This window comes from Enhydra lutris, unplaced genomic scaffold (genome assembly GCF_002288905.1).
Source record: "Enhydra lutris kenyoni isolate GAN:26980312 unplaced genomic scaffold, ASM228890v2 scaffoldscaffold66, whole genome shotgun sequence".
NCBI classification, from domain to species: domain Eukaryota; kingdom Metazoa; phylum Chordata; class Mammalia; order Carnivora; family Mustelidae; genus Enhydra; species Enhydra lutris.
The window spans coordinates 7,452,932-7,472,133 of NW_019154150.1; the positions used below are offsets into that span (position 1 = coordinate 7,452,932).

General features: G+C 39.9%; 1 pseudogene; it reads right to left on the reverse strand.

Annotated features, from left to right (window-relative positions):
* Positions 1 to 11,944: 11,944 nt before the first annotated feature.
* Positions 11,945 to 12,432, reverse strand: LOC111159157 (annotated as a pseudogene).
* Between the last annotated feature and the right edge of the window lie 6,770 nt (positions 12,433 to 19,202).

The following is a 19,202-nucleotide window of genomic DNA, read 5'->3' on the forward strand; positions in this document are numbered from 1 at the left end:
TTTAGTGATGTAGAATTTATTTTGATTTATAAGTTGAGGATATAAACTAATTTTGTTTTAAATTTGTTAATCAGATATATCCAAACTATTTCTTTCTTTCTTTCTTTCTTTTTTTGTTTTTAAAGATTTTATTTATTTTTTTGACAGACAAAGATCACAAGTAGGCAGAGAGGCAGGCAGAGAGAGAGGAGGAAACAGGCTCCCCGAGGAGCAGAGAGCCCGATGCGGGGCTTGATCCCAGGACTCTGGGATCATGACCCGAGCCGAAGGCGGAGGCTTTAACCCATTGAGCCGCCCAGGCACCCCCAAACTATTTCTTAAGTATGTTTTTCTTTCTCTATTGTATAGTTTAAGAGTGTAAAAACATTTAATGTAATAGTATCTATTTCTGGAGCCTTTATACGGTTTCACATTTTTTTTTGTTTAATGGTGCCAGATGTATTTTAATACTTCACAGGATGGTCTCCTCCACTCATTTTCAATTTTTAAAATTTGAGAACATTTAAAATATCTCCCCCACTCCATTTTTGGTCCCATCTTTTTCTTATTAGGCCAATTAAATAATATTTTACAGTTTCATAATATGGTTAGATTTAAAAATAGTATATCGGTTTTCTTTGGCTGCTGTAAAATACCACCACAAACTTAATGTTTAAAGCCATGCAGATTAATTACCTTATAGTTCTGCAGGTCAGAAGTCTGATGCTGGTCTCACCTGATTAAAATCAGTGTCAGTCAGGCTGTGGTTCCTTTGTGGAGACTCTTAGGAGACCATTCATTTCCTTGCCCTTTCCAGCTTCTAGGGGTTGCCTGTTTACCTTGTATGGTGGGCCCCTCCTCCACCTTCAAAGGCAATAATGATGCATCTCCCCAACTGTTTTTCTCTCTGAGCAGAGTCAGAAAATATTCTCCAATTTTAAGGACCCAGGTGAATAGATCAGGCTCTGGATAATCTAGGATAATTTCTCCCCATTGCAGGGTCTTCATCCCTGGTCACATCTACAAAGTGCTTTTACCATGTAAGGTGACATACTGATAGGTACTGAGATGAAGATGTAGACCTGTTTGGGGGGGCATTAAATTTGACCACAAGAATAACATCAGATTTTTTTTTAGGGGGGGAGTATCCTGTTAAATAAATGTTAAATGATTTTGGCAGAATTGGTATTTTTGCAGAATTTCACTTTCCCATACATTAGTAAGTGATCACCTGGTGACATTTTGAGGATTACTTTAGTGGTTTTAAAGACCCTTTCTCCTTAATTGCACTCCTTAAACTTCTAGTTTGTGGAATGCTATTGTGAGCAGGACTTCTGTTCACCCATATTCCTCCCTAGTACATTTTTTCTAACAAGTTATTGCTTGATGTCCTTAATTCTTTGTGAAAATTTATTCCCTAATGTAATCTTAATTTGGCATCCACTCTACAAGGAGAAGCATATGTTGGCAATACATGGTGCAGTGTGAATGCGGCTCCCAGGGAAATCAGCCCAGCTATGCCATATTGAGAAATCTCCATTTTCACTACTTATTTGAAAAGATGCAAAAATGCTGAGCATTGAGATGACCTTCAAAGCTTAAGAAAGGTTGCTGAATACTACGTTTGACCTAGTTTGCTCGGTGTCCCGAGCAGAAGGACACCCAGCAGTCCAGGAGCTACCCTGGCAAAGGGAAGTGACATATGGGCCTGGGGTGGAGAGGCAGGGCTTTGCTTAGGGACCCTGTATAGCCCTTCTCTCCAAATGATTGATTAATTTCTACTTCAGCAGGTTGCCGTTTGTGACCCCTTCCTTCTGAGTTTGATATTCGTATTTAAGAGATTCATGATGCAGAAGAAGGATCTTTGAATTGGGAAGCAGGAGGCGTGGTTCCAGCTTCAATGGAGAGCTAAACTGAGCCAATGGTGCTGAGGGGATGATGTGATTCCTTAGGGGATCAGTTCTCTTATTCTATGAGGAGTTGGACTAGATCTGTTGGAGATTTGAAAGAAGGTGAATTCCATTTGAAGAAGGGACAAAGTTCCACTCATTTCAGTTCCCACTCCCTCTCCCCCCTTATTGATCTGTGGTAACACTTAGGAAGCAGAAGTTCTTTTTGACCTTTCACTCTAGAAACATCTCTGACCTTGTGAGCTTATTCTTATCTCAGCCTATGAGCTCTTGAGCACTCTTAAGAGTTCTTGAACTAGTGATCATGGGCCCTGACATCCCTTCTAAATGATAGGCTTTACGGGTTTCAAAACACATTGATCTTCTGACACTAGATTTTTCCCACTGTGTTCTATAGGAAACCTTTGCTGTGTAGACCAGAGGAGAAACCTCACAGGCTTGTCTCTAGGACCCAGATAAAGTCCAATGATTTGGCTTGTTCAGGAAATCCTCCTTTATATGTTATCCCCTCCCATCTATTTACACATTGACATGTCTCAATATTTTGTTTCTTCACCAACCTCTGTTCCCTCCTCTGCAATCAGGTACTCTGATGTCTGAAGAGCAGGAAGTGGCCAACAAGATCCAGAGGATGGCTTGGAGAAACAATGATCTCAGCCCCAAACTGATCAGATCACAGTACTTTTCACTGAAATTCTGCTTGTGGCCCATCTTCTCCTTAGCATCAGTGTTATCTGCATAAAGCCTGGTGGATGAGGTCCAGTTCCTCATGGAGGGCCAGCAAAGAACAGGCATCAGTAGACCTTCAAATACAAATTTTCCTTCCTCCTGCATGCCTAAAATTGTTTTTGTTTCTTGTTGTAGGAAGCATTCAAACTGCTGCTGGAGGTGAAAGCTGACTGCTCTGATCAAGGTTATAAGCTGCTGTTGTCAGAGGTATCCTGATCATCCTTAACCCTTTCCTGGGTTGAACTAGGGAGTGGACCATGAACCTTAAAGTCCTGGTCACCATATCATAGAATGGATAGCATGACAGAATTTGCTGTTATGGCAATGACGACACCCCTTTTTGAGAGCTTATATAAGCCAGACTCTGTGGGTTCATCTTGAAGGGTGCAGAATCTTGTTTGGAATTCAGACATAGAAACAATTAATTCTAGAATGATAACAACAGAGCACATATCTTGCTGTTGACTTGCTGGGTTGAGAAATTAATTTCTGGAAGGCCAGTTAGTGTAGTGATTAAGAGAGGTCCCAAAGTTTAGGAAAAGACAACTTATGTGGCATTCTGTTTTGAAGGTTTAGTGGAGAGTGGGGGAGAATGTTTTCTTTCTCTCTCTTTTTAAACATTATATAACTATACTATTTTTTAATTTATATTTAAAGATTTGGGACCAGGCAGATTTAGTTTGGGATTCCAGCTTTCTTACTTACTAGCTTTGTGGTCTTGGAGAATCTTTGTAATCTCTCTGAACCTCATTTTCTCCGTGAAGATTCATTGAGCTATGCACATAGCAATCTTATCTACTTGTCCAGCACTTAAACACCAGCTCTCACTATTGCTATTGTTATTACTGTTACTGTTTGAAGATCAGAGCCATGTGACAAGGGGAACTGATATTTTGCACCTCAATCTGATAATCCTGTTGGGTGATTATCCAGTGGCGGGAACCGTTATAGAAAGTCATCCTGGTGTTCTGGAAAGTCAAATAACCAAAAACTGGCATGGTCACAGAGAAACCCCAAACTTCAGAGGGAGGGCTCAGAGCCTCAGACCATAGGCTGGCAGGGTGCCCTGGCCTGTGGCCTGGAGTACAATCAAGTCTGGAGGGCAGGGATGCCCTCTGAACTGCATTTCAGAGGTGGGACTCCCCAGAATCTGTGGAGACGAAAAGGGAAATATTGGTGCCATTAGACATCACTGGCTTTTGAAGAGGGACTACCTCGTAGCCTGCAGGAGTGCGATGAGATCTCAATCTGAGGACCAGAGGGTCAGAGAGAGTGGCCCAGGCTGGGCTGAGCCGGGGATTCAGCTGCTAGGCCAGATCGGGATTCAGAGGTACCAGATACAGCAGATGGCTGTGCCAGCAGGCTGCCTGCCTTCCTCACAAGCTGTTAACATGGGTGGATCGGGGTTTAGGCTTCCTTACATAGCTGCGTTAAACTGAATGTAGGAATATGGCCATTAACAAAGGACCCCCTTAAAAGCATTTTTCAAAGGAGGATGGTGGTGGTACAAATGAGGATTGAAAGATCTGTGTGTGAAAACAACTTACCTAAGTGGAAGTTGGAGGAAAGATTGCTTCTGAGCACAGGAATTAGGAACAGGTATCTTTCATTATAAATTCACCTAGGCATTTGTTTCAATTCCCTGGAGTTTCGCAGATGGCTTTATCTTTTCTTGGGAATTGGCTTGCTTATTTGTCCTCCATTTCGGAGAAACCCTCCCAAGTTAGAAGGACATGCCCACTTCTGTCCTGGAGTTCGTGCCCCACCTGTCCTGAACCTTGCTTGTGGCCGGGCACACAGCTTATACTTTGTTCCTGGAAATGTTGAGAGTCTTCAGGCAGACTCCTAAGGCTATTGCTGTCTTAGCTCTGGTTGCTGTAACAAAGTTCCAAAGACTGGGTGGTTTGAATGACAGATTTTTTTTCTCTTGTAGCTCTGAGGACTGGGAAGTCTGAGAGTAAGGTGCTGGCATGGTTGGGTTCTGGTGAGAATTCTCTTCCTGGCTTATAGATAGCTGCCTCTCACTGTATCCACATGTGGATAAGAGAGATCAAGTTATAATCTCTTTCTTTTCTTATGACACTATTCCCATCATAAGAACTCTTGATCTCATGACTTCTTCTCAATCTAAGCATTTCCCCAAAGCCCCAGCTCCCCAAAGTACCATCCTACTGGAGGTTAGGATTTCAATGTGAATTTTGGGGGGACGTATTTACATTGTCCATAACAGTACCTTACCTAAGCCTCCAACAGATGACTACTGTGTTCACAGCCTGACATTGAGGAGCTGGGTTCTGTCAACGGAATGCGTGTTCTGTCACCCACTGTCTAACTAACACTTAATCACGCATATTATTTAACTTCTCTGAGCCTCAGTTTCCCCATACTTGCTGGGATGAAATCTCTTATACTAAAGGGTTAGTGAGAGGACTTGCTGGGACAAATTCTGTAAAGCACTTAACTTATAGTAGGTGGTCACTAAATGTTAATTGCTCTTACATCCACATCCCAACAACAATGTCATTATCCAACCATATTTTTATCCCTTTGTAGACTAAGAAACTGTCAGAGAAGATAATTGAGTTTTGAAGATAGAGAACATTTGAATGACCTCTAGGTTGTTGAATAAAATTTTCTGCTCATGTTTATTTGCAAGGCTATTTTCCACACTGCATGACTAGCCATCAGACAGGCTCCTTGAAAGGGAAGTTTGCAAGGGCAGATGGAGATAATAACACCTGTGGAACTGGGCTGATAAAAGGCAAAGAAGATGGAGGGAGAGAGGTTGAATGATGAGACACTCCCAAGAGAGAGACTCCAGTATTTTGTGCTCTTTTCAGAGGTGAATCTGCATAGCCATGATAGCCCCTGGCCACATACATTAAATGGGCAAAGAAAGTTCTCACTGAGTCTGGTCCAAAGTACCCTAGGAAGGGGTGTTGTGCAATCATAGGTGTATTGTGTGTGCATGCATGTGCATGAGCACAAAGCTTCTGTTGCACATGCTATCTAGGCTGTGATATAAATCATAGAGGAGCAGAGCAGATTTGCCATTCTATTACTTCTCATCCTTTTCTGATGCCAACTGGCATTATTATGATCTGAGAGGACATGAGTTCCTTTCCCCCATCTAGCAGGAAAACTCCCAGGGAAAGCTTTGAGTGGAATAGCAATGACTAAGCAGCCACCATTCACTGACAAGGTACTGCTTGTCAGGTGCTGTACTAGATACTGTATGCTCCTTATTGTCAACCCTGACAGCACTCCTCCATCTTATGATGTCTGTCTTCACCTGTAGACTTATGAAGCTGAAGTCCAGAGAGGATGTGTGACTTATTCAAGCTCACAAAGCTTGTAAGTGTTAGAGTTATGTTTTAAACATTTGTGGTCTGAATCTAAAATCTGTGGTTTATCCCCCATCACTCCTTCCACTACCAAAAACAAGCAAGCAAACAAGCAAACAAACAACCAACTGACTGCAGAATTCTGTCTGGCTCTGACCTGAATCCATATGGGCATGAGAGTGTGTTGTAGTAGTGGGATGACTGATTTTGAGAAGGGCTGTGGTGTACCCACTAAGCTGGGCACTGCTTGGAGTGCCTGGGGCTACAGGTGACCTGAGAGTGTCTACAGAGTCAAGAGGTTACTATTGCCAGACAGAATAGCAGCAGGCTGCTTTATTATTTGATCAGTGTTGCTTGCGTGTGTGTGGTGGTAGGGTGGTCTGTGTGTACTTTCTGATGATTTGGAAAGTTTGTGATCTGTTTGAATTTCTTCTAGTGTTTCCTTGATAATTTTGCTTTTATCTTCATTTAGACCCTACTGGATTTGCTGCAATCACTTCTGCTTCCATCTCTCCTCTTTCTTTCAAATCCTTCCCCTTTCTTACACTCAGTTTTTGTTAGTTCTTTTTTTAATGAAATTTCTAGGGTTCCCATTCATATTGCTCAATGTATTTCTCTTACTCTTAGTTTCTTTACCAGGTCAAAATTGTATATTTTGACCCCAACCTAGAAATGATGACAACGTCAACATCCGTACATCAGCTTCCACCTTTGTCTTTTCCCATGTCTTCCCAATTTTTGTTAGTAATATTACTTCTACATTATTGTATAATACGTACATTCTATTTTCTAAAGGTAGTTCCCATAGTTCTTATACTTCAGTGAAATGGATCAATGCCCATTGTCAGCCCTTTTATAGTAGTTTCTCTTGTCCTTTCTTGGCTGGTTGAAACCTGACCTTTAGTAGTCTCTCCAAGAGGCTCATGGGAACTCGTTCCTTGAGTTCTTGTCTTAAGTTTGAAAAATATCTGCCTATTGCCTCTATCCTTAACTAATAGTAAGGCTGGATAGAATGTTCTTGGGTCACATTTTCTCTGGACCTGATTAGCATTTTTCCATGGTCTTCCTTTATTTTATGTTGCTGGATAGTCTGAAGTATCAGGATTTTTCTTTACTTTAAGTTGACTGGAACTTTGGCCTAGTTGCTTAAGTTACTTCTTATCTTTCAAGTAGTAGTTATACCTTGGCATAATATAGTCTTGGTATGAGCCATTCTGTAACAGTTTTCTCCATGGATAAAGTGGGTCCTTTCAATCTAAAAGTTCATTTTCATTTGTTGATGGAAAATTTTCTAAAAGTAGATCTTTAATTTTTTTGGTTTCTAGTTACTTGGTTCTCTCCATCATAGTAAATATTGCAATTATGCCATGTGTTGGATTGCCATTATGTCTTTCATATCATTTTTTTCCTTGAATCCTTTAAAAATTTGTTTGTTTTAATCATTCTGCCATCTTGTCCTACTTGTTGTTTTCTGTGTGGCACTAATGTCTTTTTTCTTTTGTGCCCCTTTCAATATAGACTTCATATTTATAATGATTTACTATAGGTGATGATTTTCCATGTATTTCTTGAGTTCTGTCACTGCATGCTTTGTTTCCTCTTATTTTCTATTGTATAGCTTGGCAGAAACTTTGTAACTCTGCTTTGAGCTACCTTTCTTAAAAGATTATAAAATTCTTTTAAAATTGAATTGTTTTTAGTTATAGTAAAATAAGTATAACACAAAATTTAACATTTTAATCATTTATGCTAGTAGCATACATAATGCTACATAATTATAGTATTAACAATACTACAGTTCAGTAGTATTAAATACACTCACATTGCTGTGTAACCAATCTCTAGAACTCCTTTTATCTCACAAAATTGAACCTCTATATCCATTTAAACAACTCCCCAGCCTCTGGCAACTACTGTTCTACATTCTGTCTCTGAATTTTATTACTTTTGGTACTTCATTGAAGTGGAATCATACAGTATTTGTCATTTTGTGACTAGCTTATTTCACAAGACATAATGTTCTCAAGGTTCATGCATGTTGTAGCCTGTGTCAGAATTTCTTTCCTTATAAAGGATGAACATTCCATTGTGCATATAGAGCACATTTGTTCAATATTTGTCCATTGATGGACACTTGAGCTGCTTCCTCCTTTTGGCTGTTGTGAATAACATTGCTATGAACCTGGATGTGCTGTGCAAATACGTCTTTGAGACCCTGCTTTCATTTCTTTCCGGTATTTACCCAGAAATTGAATCACTGGATCATATGGTAATTCTATTTTTAATTTTTTGAGGAACTGCCATATTGATTTCCACAGCTACTGCACCAGTTAATATTCCTACTAACAAAATTCCAATTTCTCCACACCTTTGTCAACACCTTTTTTTTTTTTTAAATTGCAGCTATCTTAACGGGTGCACAATGTTATCTCATTGTTATCTCATGGGTGCAAATTTTGTCTTTTGAGGGAGGGAGGCAAAATGGCGGAGGAGTAGGGGACCTCATTTATACTGATCCCCTGAATTTAACTGGATATCTACCAAACCATCCTGAACATCTGTGAATTCAGCCTGAAATGTAAGAATTTATATCTGGATCTCAACAAGAAGAAAAACTCTGCCAAGCATGAGTGGTAGATTCCATCTGCTCCGGGTTTTCTTAGGGCACATCTTGCCTGGACTGTGGTTGATATTTTAGACTCTGTACATTTCCTCAACCATCCCTCAACTGAATGACCAGGAGAAGGAACTCCCAACAAAGAAAAGAACCATAGACAATGGCCTCTGCCACAGACCTAATGGATATGGATATAAGCAAGATGTTGGAGATTGACTTCAGGGTTGCAATTATGAGGTCAATAGCTAGGTTTGGAATAACCAGTAGTTGCAATATAGACTCTCTAAGGGCAGAAATGAGAGCTAATCATGCCGAACTTAAAAATGGTATGAATGGGGACGCCTGGGTGGCTCAGTTGGTTAAGCAGCTGCCTTCGGCTCGGGTCATGATCCCGGCGTCCTGGGATCGAGTCCCGCATCGGACTCCTTGCTCGTCAGGGAGCCTGCTTCTCCCTCTGCCTCTGCCTGCCATTCTGTCTGCCTGTGCTCGCTCTCTCTCCCTCTCTCTCTCTGACAAATAAATAAATAAAATCTTTAAAAAAATGGTATGAATGAGATGCGGTCTAAACTGGATACTCTAACAGCTAGGGTAAATGAGAAAGAAGAATGAAATAGTGATCTAGAAGATAAGCTGATAGAAATGAAGGAAGTCAAGGAGGATAGGGATAAAAACCTAGAACCCTATGAGATCAGACTTAGAGAGATCAATGACACCATGAGACATTCCAAAGTCAGAATTATTGGGATCCCTGAAGGGGTGGAGAGAGAGAGGAAGGTATATTTGAACAAATCATAGCTGAGAACTTCCCTAATCTGAGGAAGGAAACAAGCATTCATGTCCAAGAGGCAGAGAGGACCCCTCCCAAGACCAATAAAAATAGACCAATGGCCCAGTATATAATGTTAGAGCTAATGTTAGAGCAAAAGTGGCTATCCTGACAGCAGTTAGGGGGAAGAGATTTCTTACCTATGGAGGGAGGAACATTAGAATAATGTCAGACCTTCCACAGAGACCTGGCAAGCCAGAAAGGTCTGGGAAGGCATAATCAGTGTACGAAATGAGAAGAACATGCAACCAAGAATACTTTATCTAGAAGGCTGTCATTCAGAATGGATAGAGAGAAAAAGAGCTTCCAGGATAGGCAGAAACTGAAAGAATATGTGACCACCAAGCCAGCCCTGCAAGAAATAATAAAGGGGGATTCTATAAAAGAAGAAGGTCCCCAAGAGAAAAATAGACCAGAAATTTACAGAGACAATCAATAGAAATAGGGGCTTTACAAGAAATTTGATGGCACTAAATTCATATCTTTCAGTAGTTACTCTCAACATGAATGGCCTAAATGCTCCCATGAAATAACACAGGATTGCACATTGGATACAAAGACAGGACGCATCCATATGCAATCTACAAAACAGACATTTGGAACCTAAAGACGCCTCCAGATTGAAAGTGAGGGGATGAAGAACCATTTATTATGTCAACAGACTTCAAAAGAAAGCTGGGGTAGCAATTTTCATATCAGACAAATTAGATTTTAAACCAAAGATTGTAGTAAGAGATGTAGAAGGACACTATATCATACTTAAAGGGTCTATCCAACAAGAAAATCTAATAATTGTAAATATCTATACCCCCAACATGGGAGCAGCCAACTCTATAAGCCAGATGTTAACCAAAATTAAGAATCATACTGCTAATAATACACTAATAGTAGGAGATCTTAACACTCCAGTCTCACCAATGGAGAGATCATCTGAGCAGATCAACAAAGAAACAAAAGCTTTGAATGACACATTGAACCAGATGGACTTTGTAGATATATACAGAACATTCCACCCTAAAACAACAGAATACTCATTCTTCTCGAATGCACACAGAACCTTCTCCAGAGTAGACCACATACTAGGTCTCGGTTGAGACCTGATACCAAAAGACTGAGATTATTCTCTCCATGTTATCAAACCACAGTACCTTGAAACTGGAACTTGATCACAAGAAAAAAATTGGAAGGAATTCAAACATATGGAAGTTAAAGAGCATCTTACTAAAGAATGATTGGGTCAACCAGGAAATTAAGGAAGAACTTAAACAATTCATGGAAACTAATGAGAATGAAAACACATCAATCAAAAACCAATGGGTTATACCAAAGGCAGTACTTTCAGCGACATGACAGGATACAAAATCAAAACAACAATGAGATACTACCTTACACAAGTTAGAATGGCAAAAATTAACAAGACAGGAAGCAGCAAATGTTGGCAAGGATGTGGAGAAAGGGGAAGCGTCTTACACTGTTGGTGGGAATGCAAGCTGGTACAGCCACTTGGGAAAACAGTATGGAGGTTCCTCAAGACATTAAAAATAGAGCTACCCTATGACCCAGCAATTACACTATGAAGTATTTACCCCAAAGATAACAGATGCAGTGAAAAGAGGGGCACATGCACTCCAGTATTCATAGCAGCAATGTCCACAATAACCAAACTGTGGAAGGAGTCCAGAGGTCCTTCAACGGATGAATGGATAAAAAGATGTGGTTCATATAAACAATGGAATATTACTCAGCCATCAAAAAGAATGAATACCTACCATTTGCATCAACTTGGATGGAACTAAAGGGGATTATACTAAGTGAAATAAGTCAAGCAGAGAAAGACAATTACCATGTGGTTTCACTTATATGTGTAATATAAGAAATAATGCAGAGAACCATTGGGAAATTGATGGAAAATTGAAGGGGGAGAAATCAGAGAGGGAAACAAGCCATGAGATACTATGGACTCCAGGAAACAAACTGAGGGTTTCAGAGGGGAGGAGGGATGGGGAGATGGGTGTGCCTGGTGATGGGTATTAAGGGCAGTTGTGATGAACACTGGGTGTTATACACAGCTAATGAATCATTGAACACTACATCAAAAACAAATGATGTACTATATAGTGGTTAACTGAACATATTTAAAAAAATGAAAAAAAAAATCTGCTGCTGAACTCTTGTGCGGGCTTCTCCAGCCTAAAAAAAGTTGATGTTAGTGGAGTCTGGCTGGCTTGGTGGGAAAAACATGTAACTCGATCTTGGGGTTGTGAGTTCAAGCCCCACCTTGGGTGTAGAGATTAATTAAAAATAAAATCTTAGGGAAAAAATGTCTTTTGAGTTACTTTCCCCTTATGATTAGTGATACTGATCTTTCATGTGTTTATTGCCCATTTGTGTATCTTCTTTGGAGAAAGGTCTATTCAAGTCTTTTGCTCATTTTTTAATTAGGTTTTTTTGATTGTTGTTTGTTGTTGAATTATAGGAGTTCTCACTCTCTTTTTAAGTAGTCCTGAAGTTATTTTCTTATTCACTTATTTAATACCTATTATGCCATGAATTCATAGGAGATGGGCTTCAATAGCTCAGGCTCTTTTCCATTGGTTCTTACCAAATGTTCATCTCTGGCTGGGGCCGACTGGCACTTCAGTTGAACCCAAGTACCTTTCTCACTTAGCCTTCCTTCTTTTTTGGATCATTTTCCTTCACACACTTCAGGAAGCTATCTTGGCTTTTAGAGTGCTTAATATGCTTAACACATACATTATTTCTCTTGGCAAGAATCTTGCTCTTAACCTTTCTGTTTACAACAATGCCAACAGCATGCTGAGTGACACTGTAGACTCTTCCAGTTTTGCTATGATGACATTTGTGGGACATTCCTTTTTGAATGGTGCCTATTCCCGTGATGTTTGCAATATCACTTTTATTGTAGATACACATGTATGTGGCCAAAGCAACAACTCCATGTTTTCTAAAAGGCCTAGGGAATGTAGAGTGGGTACATCTCCTCTTTCCCTTTGTGTTGATCATTTCAGCGAATTACTCTAAGATGGCATGTTCCACCAAAAGACTGTAGGAGTTCTTTATATATTCTGGATATCAACACATTGTCAGATATATGATTTGCAAATGTTTTCTCTCATTCCATGGGTTGTCTTTTGAGTTGTTTTCTTTGATGCACAAAAGTTTTAAATTTTGATGTAGTCCAACTTGTCTACTTTTCCTTTGTTGCCTGTGCTATTTGGTGTCTTAGTCAAGAAATCCTTACCAAATTCAATGTCATGAAGATTTCCCACCTTGTTTTCTTCTACTTTAAGGTTGCCTTTCCCCCCCAATATTTAAATGCTTAGTGATATTAGTCATTTTTTTCTTTGTTCTTTGTTAATAATTTTCGTATTTATTTTCCTGGTCAATGTTTCACTTCCTATTTTTTAAAATTTATGTCTTCTTAATATTTTTACATGGTCTTTTAAGTCAATGTTTACTCTTTTTTTATTAGGTCATCTTTGATAAGACAAATTATGGATCTATTTTTTCTATTAGGTTTGGGCGAGGAAGGATCTTATGATATAGGGTTGTATGCACCTGAGAATGGATAAGTTATTCTAGCTTTTAGTTATCCCCAGACGAACTAACTAATGCATGGTTGTTCACAATCGAGAGTTTATCTTCTATCTGTATTGGTCACAGTCTTCTTCCTGCAGAGTCTCTGTGTTTCCTCATTGAACTCATTTCTTGTGTAACACTTGGTGCTAAATGGGTCCTAGAAAACTTCCTCTGATAGCTCATTGATCCTCCTATGTTGCTCTAAGTGAGAAACTGTTTTTCTCTCTGGAGGCACCATCTTTTTTGGACAACTGTGCTCTGTCAGTTTTGTCCAAGGTCTGTACCTGTTTATGTCCCTGTGAAGTTCTTCATTAGATTTGACAGCTCCTTCTCTTTTAGCATGGTTCAGAGTTTCAAAAAGCTATTCTAGTTTGTTGAAGGTGGAATTTGGGTTTCTGTTTCTCCAACTCTTTGATGTTATGGTAACTTGTAGGGAAAATGAGGCAGGAGTCCAGGTAGTTGTATTCTCTTCCACTCTCTTTTTCCTTTCTTTTTTTTGAACAGCTTAATGGCCTCTCACTTTCCTAAAATATAGAATAGAGTACTGGGAGAGCAAAAACAACATGGAAGTTATGGAAAAAAATGGTTACATAGTGGACTTCTGACTCTGTAACTTACTAGCTATGTGATCCTGGGCGAGTAATTTAACTTTTCTGTGACTTAGTTTACTTCATTTGTAAAATGGTAGTAGTAGTGATAGTCTAAGTGTTATAGGCACCCATTCTATGAGAGGCACTGTTCTGTCATTGTTGCATGTATTAACTCATGTAAGTCTCACCTGTTGTCATCATTTCCATTTTATAGATGAGGAAACTGAAGCAAACTGAAGGTTATTAAATAGAGCTGAGCTTTAAACCTAGGCCACTTTGTTCCAGAACCTATGCTTGTCCATTACACACTAATCCCTCTGATGTTCAGTACTTATCTCATGAGGTTGTTGAGAGGATTAAAATGATAATGTATATGAAGTACTAAGAACAGTGCACATGGAAAGTAAGAACCCTCTTCTTTTCCTCTCTACCCCTTACCTTCCTAATTCTCTTCTTCCTCCGTCTTCCTGTATTCATGCCCTTTAGTGATATGGTAGGAGAAAATGATGGTTTGACATTTTGTTTGACAAAAATGTCCCAAATAGCCCAAGCATTTGAAAATACTTTTTTTCTTCTGAAGAAAAGTTTAAAATACTGACTTTTATATTGGAAATAAATGAGAAAATGACAAGGAAGCTTTATCTTTTAGTCTTTGGGCCAGTTTTCAAAAATATCTCAATGTCCTCAGGAGTTGTAGATGAGGTAGAAAGGAAGGAACCTATCACCAATGACTTTGGGAAACAGCCACTTAACCTCTCTGAGGCACTGGGACATGATGTCCTGACCCAGTGGGTAAGTGAAAGGTAGAAGATGAAGTGATGATGTTGGGTGTCCTGGTTATCCTCTGCAATGGTGAGAGCTGTCTGCTTACCTCATCCTGGTTTCTGCTTCTGAATTTCAAATATTAGAATAAGTCATAAAGTGGAGAGTTGTGACCAATGTTTATAAGTCATCCTTCCCATTCTTCATTTTTTTCTCCATGTGTTTGCTTCACTCTGCAGGTTTTTTCTTAGAGGAGAGGGGGGGCGCAGCCTAGGAAATGGACTCATTGGTCTGCTTCTGTATTAACTTCCCTTTTAAACATGGGGAAATATGGGAAGAGATGGGGAGGAAAGAATGGATGAGTAGAGAGTTGATAGATAGATAGATGGAGGGAGGGATGGAGGGAAAGAAGGAGACCACCTAGTGGCTAAACTCTAATTCCACATTTCTGGCTGGAGAATCTGGTTGGTTTGGCTTTGTTCAGGTGTCCACATAGGTACAATTAAAGGTTGCTAGGTTGATGACATACTTGCTGAGTATGTCTGAAAGGACATACTTCCTTCTGAAAAGGAAGACTTGGACAAAGGAGAAAATGATTGGTGGAGAGAATGATTGCTATCTCTTGGCCACTAGATTGCCACATCAGGCCCCAATCTGGCAACTGATACCTTTATGTGGCAATGAACTCTGAACTCGAGTCTCAGAGCCTGCTGAAACCAGCATCTATTTCTGGAAGCAGAGATGGGGCAATAGTCCTCCCTACCCCTCTCCAATAGTCCTCCCTACCCCTCTCCAATAGTCCTATTCACCTCTCTCCAAATCATGCCAATCTATTTTAAAGAGGGAACTGAAAATCTCAGGGGACATTTCATCCCTAAAAAGTTCTCCAAGGAAAGTTTAAAGATGAGCTGTTGTTTAGAGATCAATGAAAACGAGATGGAATTTAAATATTAAGAAGAAAGCTCTTGCCTTCAGGTAAAGCTGACATTTGCATAATAATGAGAATCACTAGCCAGATGGAATTGAGAATCTGACTGGAATCTCAAATCCTGGTGAAGGAAGATTCATTTACCTGAAATGGCAATGGGAAATATGCTAATCAGAGGTTCACTGCTGTCCATCACGTTCAACAGATTCTGAGACAAAGAAGGAGAGAGTTCACAAGTAGGAGGTGATACAACTTGACATTAAACTTGATTTGGTTTGTTTTCCCATCAGCCCCTGACAGATGTGTGATTGTGGAAGTCTTCAAAGGGGGGTAGGGGGACGATTCCCTTCTGTCAGAACTGTCTGACATTGTCATTACCGCTGCTGTCATTGTCATTACTGTTATTGTGTTGGAAACAACAGGAGGGAGGGAAAGGAAATCTGGAGTATGACCTAAATCATTAATGAGAAATAATGGGAACACCTAAAAAGAAAAGTCAAAGAAAGAAATAAGGACTTCAAATAAAACATTTTTGTGTCTTGATGATTAACACAGAAGAGAATTAGTATCTGGGTGATTGAATCAGTCATTTAGAAGATATCTTATCTTAGAAATTGAATTTCCTAAGGGAAATAAGATTATATTAGCCTGACCCAAACTTGCACCTGAATTCTTTTACTTTGAGGCAACAGAAGTTGTTCTGGGAGAAAATGGAGGCAAGTTGTAGTAGGCAAAATTCTAAGATAGCTCTTATGATCTCCCTAGCCCTATATGATTTCTTCCTTTTGAATGTGGGCAGGACTTGTGTCTCGCTTCTAATGGGATCACTCCCATGATTGTGCTACTTTATATGGTAAAGGTAAAGGGATTTTAAAGAGGTAATTAAGGTCCATCATTTCACTGAATTTATCATAGGGGTGGTTTTTGTAGGTGTGCCTGACTTAACTGGATGGGCCTCTCAAAAGAGAGCTTAGGCCTTCTTTGAAGTCAGAGATGCCAAGCAACAGAGATTCTCTTTCTCCATTTCTGGCTTTGAAGAAACCACCATGAAAGCCTCAAGGAAATGACTTCTGTCAATAGCCCAAGAGAATCTGGAGGCATATTTTTCTCTTGTTGAGCTCCCAGATGAAAACACAGCCCTGGTCAACATCTTGATTTCAACCTTGAGGCTTTGATCAAAGAATCCAGCTAAGCCATACATGGACTCCTGACCACAGAAACTGAGATAACAAAATGAGTGTTGTTTAAAGCCACTGAGTTAGTGGTAATTTACTGCATAGCAATAGAAAACAAATACAGAAATTTATTCTTAAATAAGTTAAATGGAGCTCTGCTATGCACATTAGCCTTTCTAGTGGGAGAGTGGGGCAATGGGATTGACAACACTGGTGTCACATACTCATCTCTGTGGCCAGTTAGATGCCATTCCAGGCTCTTCTTATCTGTTTGAGGATGTCTCTGTAGGGATGGGTGGCTAGTATGGATGGCCTTGTTTCTGATCCTGATATTACTACCTGTTTAGCTAGCCAGGCTCCTCTGCCTTTTCAGTGAAACAAGTGAAATGGTGTGACTCACCCAAGACCATGCATTCAAAGTAGGGATGAAGCTTATGTTTGGATTGTATCCATCTTTTTATCTGCATCCTGCCTCTTGTTACTCAACTTGTTCAGGTAAAAACAATCGTTGGGTCTTTACTGTATTACAGGCTTCCGTTAGGGTGGGGACAGGAAGGGGAGATGTTATTAATGATAACAGAGTTGGGGGCAGAATCAAAGTCAAGGGTATGCAGTCCTATAGAAATGTCAATAGCCATCTACTCTAGTAGCTATTATAAATGGTCAAGTGTTAAAATGCATAGCAAAGGGTTGTGGGTCCCTGATATTCTGATTGTGAGACTTTACAAAATTTATCTTCATAGGCTTCCTCTGAAAAATAAGCTTAATAATAATGACAACAATAGGGGCACCTGGGTGGCTCCGAAGCCTTTGCCTTCTGCTCAGGTCATGATCTCAGAGTCCTGGGATTGAACCCCACGTCAGGCTCTCTGCCTAGCGGGGAGCCAGCTTCCTCCTCTCTCACTGCCTGCCTCTCTGCCTACTTATGATCTCTCTCTCTCTGTCAAATAAATAAATAAAATCTTTAAAAAAAATAATGACAACAATAACAATAATAAATAAGGACAATGATAAAGATAATAGTAATATTGATAATATGGTTTTGAGAATTGTATGGGAACAAATACACATAATACAGGCAGTATAGTAAACATTCAATATATGCTACTATTATAATATTATTGTTTATAAGGGGGATAAATAAGGGAAACCTTCCTGTACAAAACAACCTTTTAACTAAGCCTAAAATTATGCTAGGTATTTAATTAGGGGAGTACAGGAAGATTCCAAGTAGAAGAGTTATTGATGATCAAGACCTAGGGTGGAAAACGAATGGTGAATTGGATGGACCATGGCTTCCTGTAGTCTTTCTATCAAATATTCTTTCTTTTCTTTGAAAGAACTCAACAGTTTGTTTCTTTCAGACTAGAGCTTGGATTTTAGAATGGCGTAGATGTTGGCTTCCAAGTCCCCTTCAGTTTATTTTTCTCTCTGACTGTAACTGGGATTTGAACCTTTGGACTCAGGAGAATAAGGACAGTATATGGCTGGTCCACACTTCTCAGAATGCCACAGGCTTAGCTCTGGGCAGGGTCTTTTTAGGAAGCAAACTAAAGAGTATGTGGGCTCTAGCTACCCCAGCCCTTAGGGAAAAGGAAGGTGTACAGTCTCAAGTGTGAAAGGGCCCATTAGTGATTAATTTCATTAAAAAACAATCTTAGGTAGCTCCACAAAACCAAGTGTGGCAGGGTAGGTTTCTTTTCACCTCACTGTTGGTAAAAAGGCAGAAAACCATAGGAATAGATCCAAGTTCTATATTGAAGGAGGGGTCAACATTAGGAGAAAGAACTTGTAGGTGCTCCAGTTGAAGACTGCAAGTTTTAAGCCTCCTCTTACAAATGACAGTATGTATTTCCCTGTGGTTACCGAGGGTAGACCACTTGGTAGGCACTGGGTTTGAGAATAAAGGGCCAGAGGGTAGAAATGGAAACAGGAAGGAAAAGGGACATTAGAGAGAGGACATCTTGGGTGTTCATAGAAGTTGAATTGTGTGTGGTATGAAGGGCAAATTGATGGTAAAATGGAGCCATGTTTGCCCACCTCCTGAATCCTGGGATTGTTTATGATTGTCTACTTATTCCTCAGTATGGACTCTACCTGCACATCTCTTTTGTGTTGTCAACAAAGCTCTGGGGTTACTTTGGGGGGCAGGGGTTAAAATTGTATGATAGTGTTGCATGTTGCACATTTTTGTCCTCTCCATAGCCTGAGAATATTCTTGGGTGAGTGGGAAATGTGACAGCTTCCTAGTTCTTCAAACCAGTTCTGCCCCAAGTCTTAGTGCAGGAGAGCACTGGTGAACTCGCCACAAAGTCCTAAATGTTAGAGTCAGCTTGGTGCTCACCATGGCTGATACTGTTGCTGGTTTTATACATTGGGCATTATTTGGTATTTGCTCCAAAAATTATACTTATGAGTCTTGCTATTTGGAAACAACCACACAGGACTAAGAGTGTGAGGTTCAAATATCTATCACAATGCATGGTGGACCTAGACTAGTTAAACTGTCAACACTTCGATTGTTTGTTGTTCTGCAGGGTTGGGTTTCAACCTCTTCCCTTAGAGTGCTTACCACAATTTATAACTTGTTTATTGCCTGTCTTATCTAGGCTGTGAGTTTCTTGGGGACTGGAGTTGTGTGTCTGTCTACTGTTTTATATTCACAGTTTAGCCCAGGGCCTGGTACTTTCAATGCATATTTGTTGAATGAATGAATGAATGAATGAATGAGTTTCAAGGACA